The sequence below is a fragment of the Petromyzon marinus genome, chromosome 9, assembly GCF_048934315.1.
Source record: "Petromyzon marinus isolate PM22_M1 ecotype Great Lakes invasive population chromosome 9, UKy_Petmar_22M1.pri1.0, whole genome shotgun sequence".
Lineage (NCBI taxonomy): Eukaryota > Metazoa > Chordata > Hyperoartia > Petromyzontiformes > Petromyzontidae > Petromyzon > Petromyzon marinus.
Genome location: NC_133675.1, coordinates 10,428,500 through 10,440,726, shown reverse-complemented (window position 1 = coordinate 10,440,726; position 12,227 = coordinate 10,428,500). Strand labels below are relative to the sequence as shown.

General features: G+C 50.6%; 1 long non-coding RNA gene across 1 annotated transcript; it reads left to right on the top strand.

Annotated features, from left to right (window-relative positions):
* The first annotated feature begins 2,562 nt into the window (after positions 1-2,562).
* Positions 2,563-6,854, top strand: LOC142924155 (uncharacterized). The gene is made up of 3 exons (XR_012941319.1): positions 2,563-2,776; positions 3,054-3,120; positions 5,103-6,854. It is a non-coding gene; the product is annotated as an uncharacterized LOC142924155 (long non-coding RNA).
* The last annotated feature ends 5,373 nt before the right edge of the window (positions 6,855-12,227 follow it).

The following is a 12,227-nucleotide window of genomic DNA, read 5'->3' as shown; positions in this document are numbered from 1 at the left end:
AGCGCTGGCCCCTACGGTTGATACATCTCAACGGGGGAATCCTTTGCTATGCCTGCGTGTGTCCGTGTGCGTACGTGCTTGTGCGTTTTGGAACAATCTGCACGTGTGAGTTTTCTTGTTTAAATTTTTTTAACGTAACCTCTGTCTCGGGGTAAACACGTGTCCTGTGATGTATACCTCCCACAGTGCGCGTACAGGAAGGCGTTTGTTTCAACATTTAACCGACTCGATTATTGATGGATTACCAATGAGCGCAACTATACCATCGCTCGCGCGGTAATGGGAATATAAGTAATCTGTTGACGAGCAGCTGCCCTCGATCCGGCCTCTGCAGCACGTGTTGTAAATTAATTACCGCGTGCGCGCGCTTTCTCCCTCTCTCGATTGAAAACAAAACAAGACTAGGCTTTACCCGTTCTGGCAATGAAGCAGGTGTTAAAGATATTTCAACACCTACATAGATAGATCTTAAATCTTGACTCAACGCTTTCGTGACTACGGGAATTCATATTATTTGGGTCTTTCGGTACAGTCACGTAGATAGGTACAAAGGAAATAACCAAAAACTACGAAAATTTTTCGTGGTATTATTGCAAATTCTTGAGAGTGTAAACATTTTTTTTAAAGCACCCTCTCTGATCGAAACGTCGTAGTTTTTTGTTCTTTTCTTTGAACTTTTTTTTCTTATTATTTTTTTCTTCCATTAACGTGACTTTACTGAAAGACCCAAAGAATAGATAGATAGACTTTTTTGCGAGGCATCAATCTGTATTAACCACACGTGTGTGTTTGTGTCAAAACGTGCTAAACCGTTCGCCTCGTGGAGCTCTCTGGTATCGCACTGGTGGTACGAGGCCCGACAGAAGGCCGTCTCTTGGTGTGGGCCAATCCGTTTCAAAGACAATGCATGCATATACGGGGTGCTTTCTAACAAACAAAAAAGTGACATTTCACTGTAATTACGGAGGTGCACGGGGCGAGAAGGGCGTGGCCCCTTTCTATGCCAACTAAGGGCGGAATCTGTTTACTTAGGAAAAACATATATAGAGGGTGCTTAAAAAAACACTGTTAACACTTTTGAGAAATGTGCAACAACACCACGTCACATGTGCTGCTGCCTCCGGGCTCTGGAGTCCAACCTGGAGAAGATTCCAGGCCACGTGTTGACAACGATGGCGAACGAGTGGGAGACTCTTTGACCTTTTGAAAGCTATTAACATTAATTAGTGATCGTGTTCCAGTGTATTATCCGTTCCTTTCCCATTAAAAACGATAGTTCCATGTAAGTGCGAACATTTTTTTGAAGCACCCTGTACCATCAGAGCAACACGCACGCATGCAATAATCCGGTGTCATCGCCGCTGCTTGTTGAGAGTGCTTGTTCACTCTCAACAAGCGTTCATTGGCGCTCCAGCACGAGAGCTCTTTCAAAAGGGCAGGGTTTTATTTATTTAATAGTCACGCCCAAATGTGTTTCTCAAGCAAGCCCCCCGTCACCGCCCCCCCCCCCCCCACTTTATCATCACAGCGATATGCAATACTCGGCGCTTAAGCGTTTATAACGCTCTGAATACTATATCAGAATCTGAATATGTATTAATCCTGGAGGAATCCGATGAGCTATTAAGCATTTTTCGCAGATGTACAGTCGGGGGGTGGGGGCCAAACGTTATAGCTACGGTATGTATGAATATTGTTTACGAAATGAAATTAGATATGTAGCTATTCGCCGTGCGCGACTCGCAGAGCGAGACGTAGCGATTCAACCCGGTTGCGGTTCGGGCTTTAAATTCCCATCGCGGTCTTTGTTTCTCGATTGTTGGTACAGATGTAAGCGCCCCCTTATCGGCTGCTGGGGTGGGGGGGGTTGCGTGAACCAATTACATACAACACAACATACCGTGCACGCGTAGAAAAACACACACACATCGATTATTGTACATGTTGCACCGAACGCTCGGTATTAATCGAATGCGTCGTGGCCACGCGGGCCCGGCAGGTGATTTCGTTGGGGGACTTTATTAGTTTTCTATTTTGTTCCATTCGAGCCGCGCTCGTAAAAAAAAGCAACCAACCAACCAACTAACCAGGCAAAGCAAAACCGCACGCGGTCTTCCCCGCCCGCACGCAGGACGACGGCCGCGCGGTTAATGGGGAAATGAACGCGACTCGCGGTTTTAAGGACACCGTGGGACTCGGCAGGGATTCGGAGGGGGGGGGGGTCTCCTCCCCCTTCCCAGCGTTCGCGAGTTATTACATTAATTTGACGAACAGCAACAGTGCCTAATCGGTGACGGGTGAGTTGGTGGTGGTGTGGGGGCAGCGGGTTCGGAGCTGGTGGGGGGTGGGGGCATTTTAGCGGGTGGCTTTCACATTTTTTTCTCGCGTCGCTCAAGTGGCACTCGTTCAAGTGCAAACCCCCCCCCCTCCCCCAAAAGTGAGAGCAAAGCCGCTCCACCACCCACACCCCCTCTCCCCCCTGCATCCACCACCCCCCCACCCCTTTCGCAACAGACGATGAATAATTTAAAGGCGGAGCGTTTTGTTGGGGAGAGCCGTCGTGCCAACTCTCGGCTCCATTTCCCCCCTCCTCCTCCTCCTTTCCCTTCCTCCTCTCAGCGACATTCGCCATCCATCACGCGCGCGCGCGCGCACGATGGCTCGCCCGCTCGCCCGCCCGCCCGCTCGCAGCAGCTGCAAATCGTGAGCGAATTTACGGCGACTGAGCTGGGGCCGCAGGAGGACGGGACGGAGGAGCGGGCCTCCCGAGGCGAAAGTAATCTTGCGTGATGGATGCGGCCAACCTTAGACCCCCCCCCCGTCCACCGCACCCCACCTTTGCTGTGGCTGCAACCGCTCGCGTCTCGTGCCCGCGTGCTCTCTCCGCTGCTACGCTGCTGGGCCGCTGGAGGTGCAGTCGCCGTCGGGGTAGTCACCGGTCACTCGGTTATCCCGTTTCCGCTTTTGCTGTAGACATTTTTTTTGTTGTTGATATTTTTTGTAATCAGTTTTTGTTCACCATTCATTCGTTGTGTTGGGATGTTGCCGTATAGGTCCCCGCTGCCTGCGTGGAAGTTGAAACAACGGGAAAGTTTGTACGACCCAACCCCACCCAGCAATGTAACTGCGTTCACGACAATTAGTCCATCGGCAGGGTGTGCGTAGTGGGTTAAAGTGTGCGTACTTTTCTATACCTCTTCCAAAACTTCTGGCCGCCGGTGGCGAGCTGTTAATTACCTCGCCTGGTATGCAGGAGGTCGCGGGTTCGATCCCAACCTTGACGGCTGCTGTATATTTGGAGTGTGCATGTCTCTCTCCCCGTGGTCGTGTGGATTTCTCTGCGGGTACTCGGTAATTTCCCTTCACATTTAGAAACACGCGTTCAGAGTATTTGGCTGCTAGACATTTTCACGTGACAAGCCACTTCGTTGAGCTATCATTTGTGGCCAGGTCGCTTCTAAAATATAACTCTATAGCTCAGTGGGACTTGCCTGATATTTTAAACAAGTTACAGTACTTTGTATTCATTGTGTACTGGGGATCGGTCGTGCAGTGGTTAGCGCGCTGCACTCTGAACCTGATGACCTGTGATACATTCTCTTTGGTTCTTTCGGTAAAGTCACGTAGGTAGAAGAAATCATAGATCACGACGTTTCGTCATCACGGCGGAAGAAAGATGACGGTCGCTTGCGTTGCGATCGAAACGTCGTGATCTATGATTTTCTTCTACCCACGTGACTTTCCCGAAAGAACCAAAGAGTATGGATTCCCGCAGTCACGAAAGTTTCAAATCAAGACTGTGATACATTGTCGGCCACGGGAAACATAGGTGGCGATTTATCTGAACCGATCCAACGCCTCCCTTTCATTCAACCACGACCGAGCCGCGTGATGAAGTATGGTCAAAAAGAACCCCCGTGACCGACACGGCATGGGGGAAGCCTTCACACAGCAGTGGCTTGACCAATGGCTGTAAATGATAATCATCATTATTTACTGCGTTTGTGTCTCTTGGTGTCTTACCAAGAGATTGTAAACACATTTGTGCCCCCAAAAATAGCAGTGCACCACCCCCACCCCGTTAGGGAATGTCCGCGGAAGATGATATCACGAGACAATTTCTCAAGTCACCGTTGAGTCGGTCTCTTTAGCCACACGAGGGCCGGAGGCTCGCCTTGTCGTGCCCCGCAGAGCGTTCGTTGCGTGCCATTCAATAACAAATATTGAAGCCTCCGAAAAGTCTATGTGCGTTAAACTTCTTTCGCACCGTGCGTAGCCAACCGTGCTAAACGGTAGGTGCGTTGGAAAGACAAGAAACGTGTAAGTCTCGGAGCAAGAATAATATTTTAAAAAACACATTGAGACGATTTTTTTTAATACCCGCAGTCATCGGTAATCAGGATGAGGGTATCATCAACTCTATTCACTCGGAATCGGAAGTTGAACCACGTGCGCCTGACACGTGGTCTCAGCACCGGGACCGTGGCAGCAGCAGCACGCAGAGGCCGGCCGCCTCTGTCGCTGTGTCCAGTAAAACCTGATTGCAAGGGGCAGAGTGTTAACCAAGCAAGTCGTTTGTCGAAGTAAAACAAAATAGCATTGATTCAAACCAGAATGAGTGTGGATAATGAAAGGGATGAATCCAAATTGTACGGCTCCTTCCAAGTATCTTATCGTACTTACACATGGATACAAAGTAAACACGTCCCCAATAATATGAATATGAACACGTCCCTTTTATGTTGCCAAAGAACAAGCCTTAAGTTCAAAATATGGCGCACGTGACGGATTCCACTCAGTGCAAATTTAAAATCAGGACGCTTGAGTACGAACAACGCACGAGTCGGTCACACGGTAGGCGAGTCAGTCACACGGTGGGCGAGTGAGTCACACGGTGGGCGAGTCGGTCACACGGCACGCGACGCCGCCAGTGGCTGTGAAAGCAAAACAGTTCACCCCCCCCCCCCCCCCTTTTGGGCAACGATGAGTTGCCCAACTTGAATTAACTTCGTATTCGAGTTGATCTGCCCCCTCCCCCTGCCCCCCTCCCCCTGCCCCCTCCTCCTGCCCCCTCCCCCTGCCCCCTCTCCCCCTGCTCCCAGTTCTTTTCAGCGACGTTTTAACAGAACCCCCCACAGTCCGCGGTGCAGTCGGCAAAAGGCGATGGGCGGAAGAAGCGAGCGAATCGTGGATGGGCCAAATTCCTCGCCGAAGCCCCCCAGTCACATTCTTTCGGCTGCTTCGGATGCTTTTTAAAACAACAAAAATCCTGACACCAGGGTGAATTTCTTTGTGCTGACGAGATTCTGGAGTATACGCACGCGTATGAGGAGTAGAGAACACTCAATTTATTGGGTTCGAACCTATACCTGCTGTACCGCTGCACGCACACCGCCTCGATCCATCGAGTGTGTCTCGCGCACACGCTGTGGAACCCGACGCCGAAGCGTCGGAGTTTCTGTTTGCGCGACAGCATCGCCGCGCCGGGCTGCTTTGTCAGGTTCGATGCAGTCGTGGCCGTCCTTACGGTCTCTTTGGAGTCGCTTCTTAAAATGTCGTTTAAAACAAGTAAACTGCATGCGATGGGTACACAATCATTTCGTGACTCGATAGTCCTACAAATAGCCCTTAAATTGATTCCTCTTCCAAGTAAGTGATTTTCTAAAAAAAAACACCTGAGACTGAAACTATATAAATAAATATAAAAAATGTGTGTTGATCCACTGCTGGATGAAAGGTCCTCCCTCACGCCACGTCGGTCATGCGGCATTTATTTTTTAACCACACCTCACCACGCTGGTCAGTGCGGCTTGGTGAACGTGGGGGTTTAAATGTATACCAATATATATATACAGGCACACACCGCACCTCCGATGAGCACGGTTGGCTACGTACGGTGCGAAAGAAGTTCAGCGGACGCGCTGTACGTGCAGTTTCTGGGCGGGCGGCGATGCCACGGGCGGACGCGTCTGATAAGTGCCCCTCTCATCCATTTAGTTTTTTGTGTTCCAATGAGCCAGGTGTCACTTAAACATTCGGGCCAAGTGGCTTTGATTAAGCAAAAACAATACTTTGCTCTTCCAAAAGCATTGCAGCTTCTGAGTCAAGGTGGGGCGGGGTGGGGTTCTCGTGCCAGAGGTGTAATTGGAAGCAGACCGCGAGTTGCGTCTCAGTGCGAGAAGCTCGCGCGCGCTGTGCTGTCCGTGTTCCCTCTTTGTTACCGCTCTGAAATGTGTGCGGTTTAAAAAAAATAAAACGTAAAACCCATCCCATCTGGCTTCGCCGCACTCGAAATCACACAGCATGTGTTTTGCTAGTGGAAGAGAGTACAGCAAGTGATGATAATAATAAACAATTTCAACTTGTAACGCGCCGCCGTACGGCATTCGCTCATCGCTCTCGCAGAGGCACGGGGAGAGCGAGAGAGAGAGAGAGAGACGGAGACTCCAGAGGCAGCAGGAGGAGGAACCACAGACGAGCGAGAATGCAGCAGCAGCAGGGGCGGCAGCCACGTGATGAGCTGGCGCTACCAACAATTGCCCAAGCTCTGCGGTTCTGTGGGGATTCCTCCCACACTCGATTCAGGGAATGGGAAAATGAGAAATTCCAAAAATGGCTTCTGTATTAAAACTGCTTCGAGGTTCATTGGCAGCTGTTTCTCGACGAAACGAATTCGATTTCGGGTCGTGCCGCGTGGCGTTTGTTCGGCGTGATATCCGACGTTTCGCTCCGCATGCCAGGGATCTTCTGCAGGGACCGCGCTTGCATGGCCGAGTTGCCCTTGAACAAATATTTCCTTGGCTCAGTGGGTTTCACTTTGGGAAAAATACACTCCCGGTTTGGACTCTGCAGAAGCTCCCAGCACGTCCGGCGAAACGTCGGACAAACCCGAATTCACACATTAATGTGGAAAAATGGGGGGGGGGGGGGGGGGTGGGGGGTGAGGGCGGTGGCGAACATGGTTTGATCAACGAGCTACGGCATTGGCAGGCCTGAGGTTGGATTCCCGGCCAAGGCTTTAGCGTCAGCGATAGGCGGTTCTCCGCACCAGTGCCAGCACTCCTCCCTTTACCGGCCCGCGCCGAGGAGGGGTGGTGAAGTACGGTCAATCGGCCCCCACGGGCGACACGTCATGGTGAGGTCTTCATCCAGCAGCGGATTGACAGGGGGCTGGAAATTATCGTGTGATTATTTAATCAGCCTCGTCTACGTATGCAAGTGAAAGTCATAGGGTATACTTGTTGCAGTATATAACCAACTGTGCCTTTGACTAAATAACCTGGGAAACGTGCCCGACCTAGACAAATCTTGAATGCCAAGCAGGTTTATTCCTGCTATTTAAACCTCCGACTAGCACTGCTGTCTAAACCACAAACTCCTGAACTCAATCTATAACTACTAAAACTAAACCCAATCCTAAACGCCAAACCCCTAAATCCTCACCTCAGTCCTATACCCTAACCCTTAAACAGTAACACAACATCTTATAACTTCTCTAACCCCTGGACCTAAAGTTGTTGTTTTTTAAAGGCCAATTTGTGCCGCGCGTGCACCGTTTTTTTTTTCCGCAAGTCCGGCTGCCCAAAGGGGCACGGGTTCTTGACGAGGGGACACCAAGGCTACGGGCCCGCCCAACACCGCTCGGCAAAGCTTTGAATTATTTCCTGAATCTGTCCGTCGGCGGATTTTGGCTCCCAACAGCGGCGCGCGTGGTGCCGCACGTTCGCGACTTCAAAAGAAGGCGGCCGCGCCGCATTCATCGCTCCCTGCCTGGCAGCCTCGTCCGCGGAGGGGAAACGGGACGGCGCTCGAGTTCTGCTGTGCACATGGGCGTTGGCTTGCGCGTACGTTGAACCTCGTTCGCAACCGCACGTAGACAAGCGCGCTCGTCGGAGGCGTGCGTGGGGCAAGGACAACAAACCAAGCACGGATAGCAGTTCTGAAGAAATACGTTTTCAGTCTGGATTTAAGCTGCGAAATCCTCTCCAATAAGGGAGCCTCTGATTTTTCGAGGTTGACCAAGGCCAAAGAGAACTCTCAGATACTCTCAGATAGCTTTGTGCGGAGCTGCACATCAACGCACCGCTTGCATCACCGGACATATTCGACCTCCAGTGCCCGATTAGTGCGGCTGTGGTGCCTGCAGCTTCGCGGGCGGGGGGGGGGGGGTTACGCCTCGAGTGGCCATGAAGAGAAGTCGAGGGTCGTCTCAGCCTCGAGGTCCCGCACCGCTGGGTTTGGGGGTTTCTCTATCACTCGTGCATTCGTGCACAGCTATCGAGTCTATACCCTCACACGCGCGTGTGTTCAAACACACGAGCGCGTGCTCAACGCGCTGGTAACACAGAATGTTATTTTTTTAAGTTTATGAAAATGCGATTTTTAAATTGAAGAGCTTTGCTGCTCGCTGTTTTGTTTGTTAGTTGCCAATCTTGCCCAAAGGCTGTACAAATCTGGGAAATTGGTATCAGTGGTTGAGCTGTGGAGTCACTTTCAGAGTGCGCCTGCTTGGATGGTTTTGGAATTTTCGTGAATGCATTGAAATCGTTCTTGACTGACGAACAATTAACATTTCCCAAGCAATGAATGGCATGTTTGGCTGCCCTTCAACACACAAATGCCGGGTAGAATAATCAAATTAGAACTTCGCGTAAGGGTGCAGTAACACAGCCGATTGGTTCTCAATGTGTCTTCTGAAGTCTTATTCTGAACCGCAGCTTTTTAAGAAATACTGGGGTTTTTTTCGCGTGAATGTATGTTTCGAATTGTTTTGGCAGAGGGTAGGGGAATGTTTTTTTTTAATGCATTCTCTGCAGCTATAATCGTACTGCTATTAAAAATAATACTGGTAGGAACCTCCTGGTTACACCAGCCCACAGGGGATGAGTGTGTCTGTCCGTCCGTCATGCATCCAAAAATGGGAGGGGTGGGGCTGGGTGGAGAGGGGAGGGTGGGGAGGGAGGGGCTGGGTGGGGAGGGAGGGGCTGGGAGGGTGGGGAGGGGGAGGGTGGGGAGGGGCTGGGTGGGGAGAGTGGGGAGGGGCTGGGTGGGGAGGGTGGGGAGGGGCTGGGTGGGGAGGGTGGGGAGGGGCTGGGTGGGGAGGGGCTGGGTGGAGAGGGTGGGGCTGGGTGGGGGGTGGGAGGGGTGGGGCTGGGTGGCGAGGGGCTGGGTGGCGAGGGGCTGGTCACCCCGTGGTGCCCTTATACAACTCAACATTTAACCTACTTACGTCGGCTTGTGCCCGCCCTCAAAGTCGGGCATATTGGCGGAATACACCACGTGGTGCCGCCGTTGACCATGGCCATTGACCGAGCAACCCAACGTTCCTACCAGCTCCCTCTGCAGGAATGTCTTCTATGCATTGTGTTGTCTGGCTGGCTGCTGCCTGGGCTCCTCTCCACTCTCACAATGACTCTGCTGTGAGTGAGTGGCTGCGGGCCGTTGCCACTAAAACTAGCTGGGTAACTGGCTAAATAGTTTTTATTTTTTCCCGTGTAACAACTAAACATTGAGTTGAAGAAGACGTTCAGAAGAAAAAAAAGCAACTAATGATTTAATAATAGATCACAACACTGAAGCGGAGGGAGTACCGAATACAGAAGACTGGCCACACGGTTCATTTGAAATAGCTCTAACTTTTAAATTTGTGCTCCTATATTAACGTACAGTAAAACCTCGTTATTTCACTAATTGATCATTTGCAATTGGGAATACTTCAGCACGGCTGCGCTTTCGGCATAAACACAGCATTAGTAATTCGCCATGTGCCGAATTGCCGTAGCGAATGGTCCAATTTCGGCATGCACGTTGGAGCGACGTCGCGCGCCACGACCAAAACAACGACTCGGTCGAGTGGCTGCACGAATGTTGAGCGTCAGTGCAGACCCGTTGTCGCATTGGACTTCACCTTGTTCATGTGCACTCTGTGCAAGCCAACCCTCTCAGGAATGTCGTCGGCACCGACATCAAGAAGTAATAGAAAGGGACTGAAGCATACATCCCTTAGTCTGCGAGACATATCCAAAGTTTCGGATATAATTGATGCAGCTGTGTCAATGCATATGTTGTGTGAATAGTTGGGAAAACTAATTTTGATATTTTTTTTTATTCGGCAAGGCCAGAGCCCCATAGGTGTCGAATTAACAAGGGTTTACTGTAATTGTTTTTGCTAGAATAATCTGTAAATCATACAGATTATGAAAAATAAGTAACTCACAATACATTATCTTGGTATTTTATTATTACATTAAAAAAAAACAGGTAACTCTGAGTGCTCCGAGTACACGAGGATTATTAGAAGAGCATGGGGATCACAGCTGTCTCTTTAAACTTAAAAACGATTTTTTATTTGACCAGGTAAGGCCCACAGAGGTTTACAGCTCTTTTTCAAAAGAGGCTTGGCCATCACAAACGATCGCTCAACGAAGTGAATTATCGCGTGGAATTTATAGGAGCCAAACACTCTAAACGCATGTTTCTAAAGGGAGGGCAAAATCGAAGGACCTGGAGAAAAATCCACGTCATGACAGAGAAAGAGAAGATGCAAACTCCATATATACAGGTGTCAGGGTCGGGATCGAACCCACAACTTCCTGCATACCAGGCGAGGTAGTTAACATCTCACCTATCATTGCAGAGCAACTATGAAAAAAAACTCAACACTTGTGTCAATAGCGTCGTGGCTTTATAAGAAAAAAGTATATAATAGGCGACTTTCGAATAATGGCCCTTCTGCATCGCACACGGAGAGGACCAGAGAGGAAATGTGAACCTTCAAAGAGTGCAATGAACATGTTTAGGCAGAGAATAGACTGCAGCGGACTCCACCTGCCCACCCCGTTGGATGGGTGGCCAGAATTAGGGTTGTGATTCAGGAACGCGATTCTATTCGATAACCTACATCTTTTTTTACATTGCACTGAATGCTTACACCTCCGGTGGCTGCAGGGGGGGGGGGATGTGAACCCACAGCTTATGTCGTGCACGAATTGGTAAAACGTAACGACTTACCCGCCCTTTAAGAATCGATAGGAATCTCTGCATCGCTATATCGCGAGTACAGCTCACCGCATTAATACATATATTTTTTTACGAGCGTTTGCCCGAGATTAAAATGCATCCCGCTCGGGTGATTACTGCCGAATCTTAATTCCAAGCAAATTTTCATCACGCTTGTTTCATCTCCGCGATGACAGCGGGCGTTGTGGGCTGGTTAAAAAACCATTTCCTGCACTGTTAGTAATAACATAAAAACTGAAGGCACATTCGAATCAATCGCCGTCGAGATGAATGTGTTTGGGGAAAGGGAAAGGGGGGAGAGAGAGAGAGAAAGAAACATTTCGCTAAGAAGAGATCTTTCGGAAGATGAACTACGATGCCGTGATCACTCCCGGGGCTGTGGCATATCTGGCGATTGGCCGGCCGGCCGGTCGGTCGGTCGGTCCGTCGGTTCGTGGCAAGCGGGGCCCGTGGGCCGCACTCGCGGATCACCAGCTGTGGCCCAGCCTCGTAGCGCCAGACACTTCCAGCTGTGATTGATGGTTGAGATGGAGCCACGGCAGCGCCATAAATTACTCCAAACCACATCGCCCGCAGAGCGCCGGCCGGCGTGAGGCTCGGCACCGTTAAAACCGTCTCCAAGTGGCTCCTTTTGCTACGGCTACGTGCCGTAATGATTTTTTTTGCTTGCCGCGTCTCCTCACCCGCTCCCCCCTCTCTCATTCTCTCTCTCTCGTTCTTCGCTGCGTTATGCAAGCCGTGTCCGGCTAATGTGTTTTATGAGGTCCAGCAGAGCCGAACTCCAGGACTTTGCTCGTAAAACCCCCAAACGTGGTTACACGAGTCTGCACGCGCACGAGGCTACGATACAAAGCAGCTACAAAGGCAAGCCCCCTCCAACATCCCACCCCACCAGATCCGCACTCCGCCACCCCCCCCCCCCCAAAAGAAAAACACAACTGTTGGGTTAAGGAAGCACATCGTGCTTTGAACTTTCCGCTGCAAAATCCGACCGTGGGAGGTTTGCGAGGCATGCGTATCGGCGTTGTAAGCTGGAGTTGAAGGCATCCCCGAAGCTGGTGGCCATCTCTCAGCGTTCATCTCTCGGCAGTTGACGGCCCTCTCCGTGTGGTTTGGAACCTCTGTGGCCATCGTCCGTGCTCGCGACAGGTCCTGGTCATAGCCCACGAACGGTTCTATACGGCAGTGGTTCTCAACATTTGTTTTGG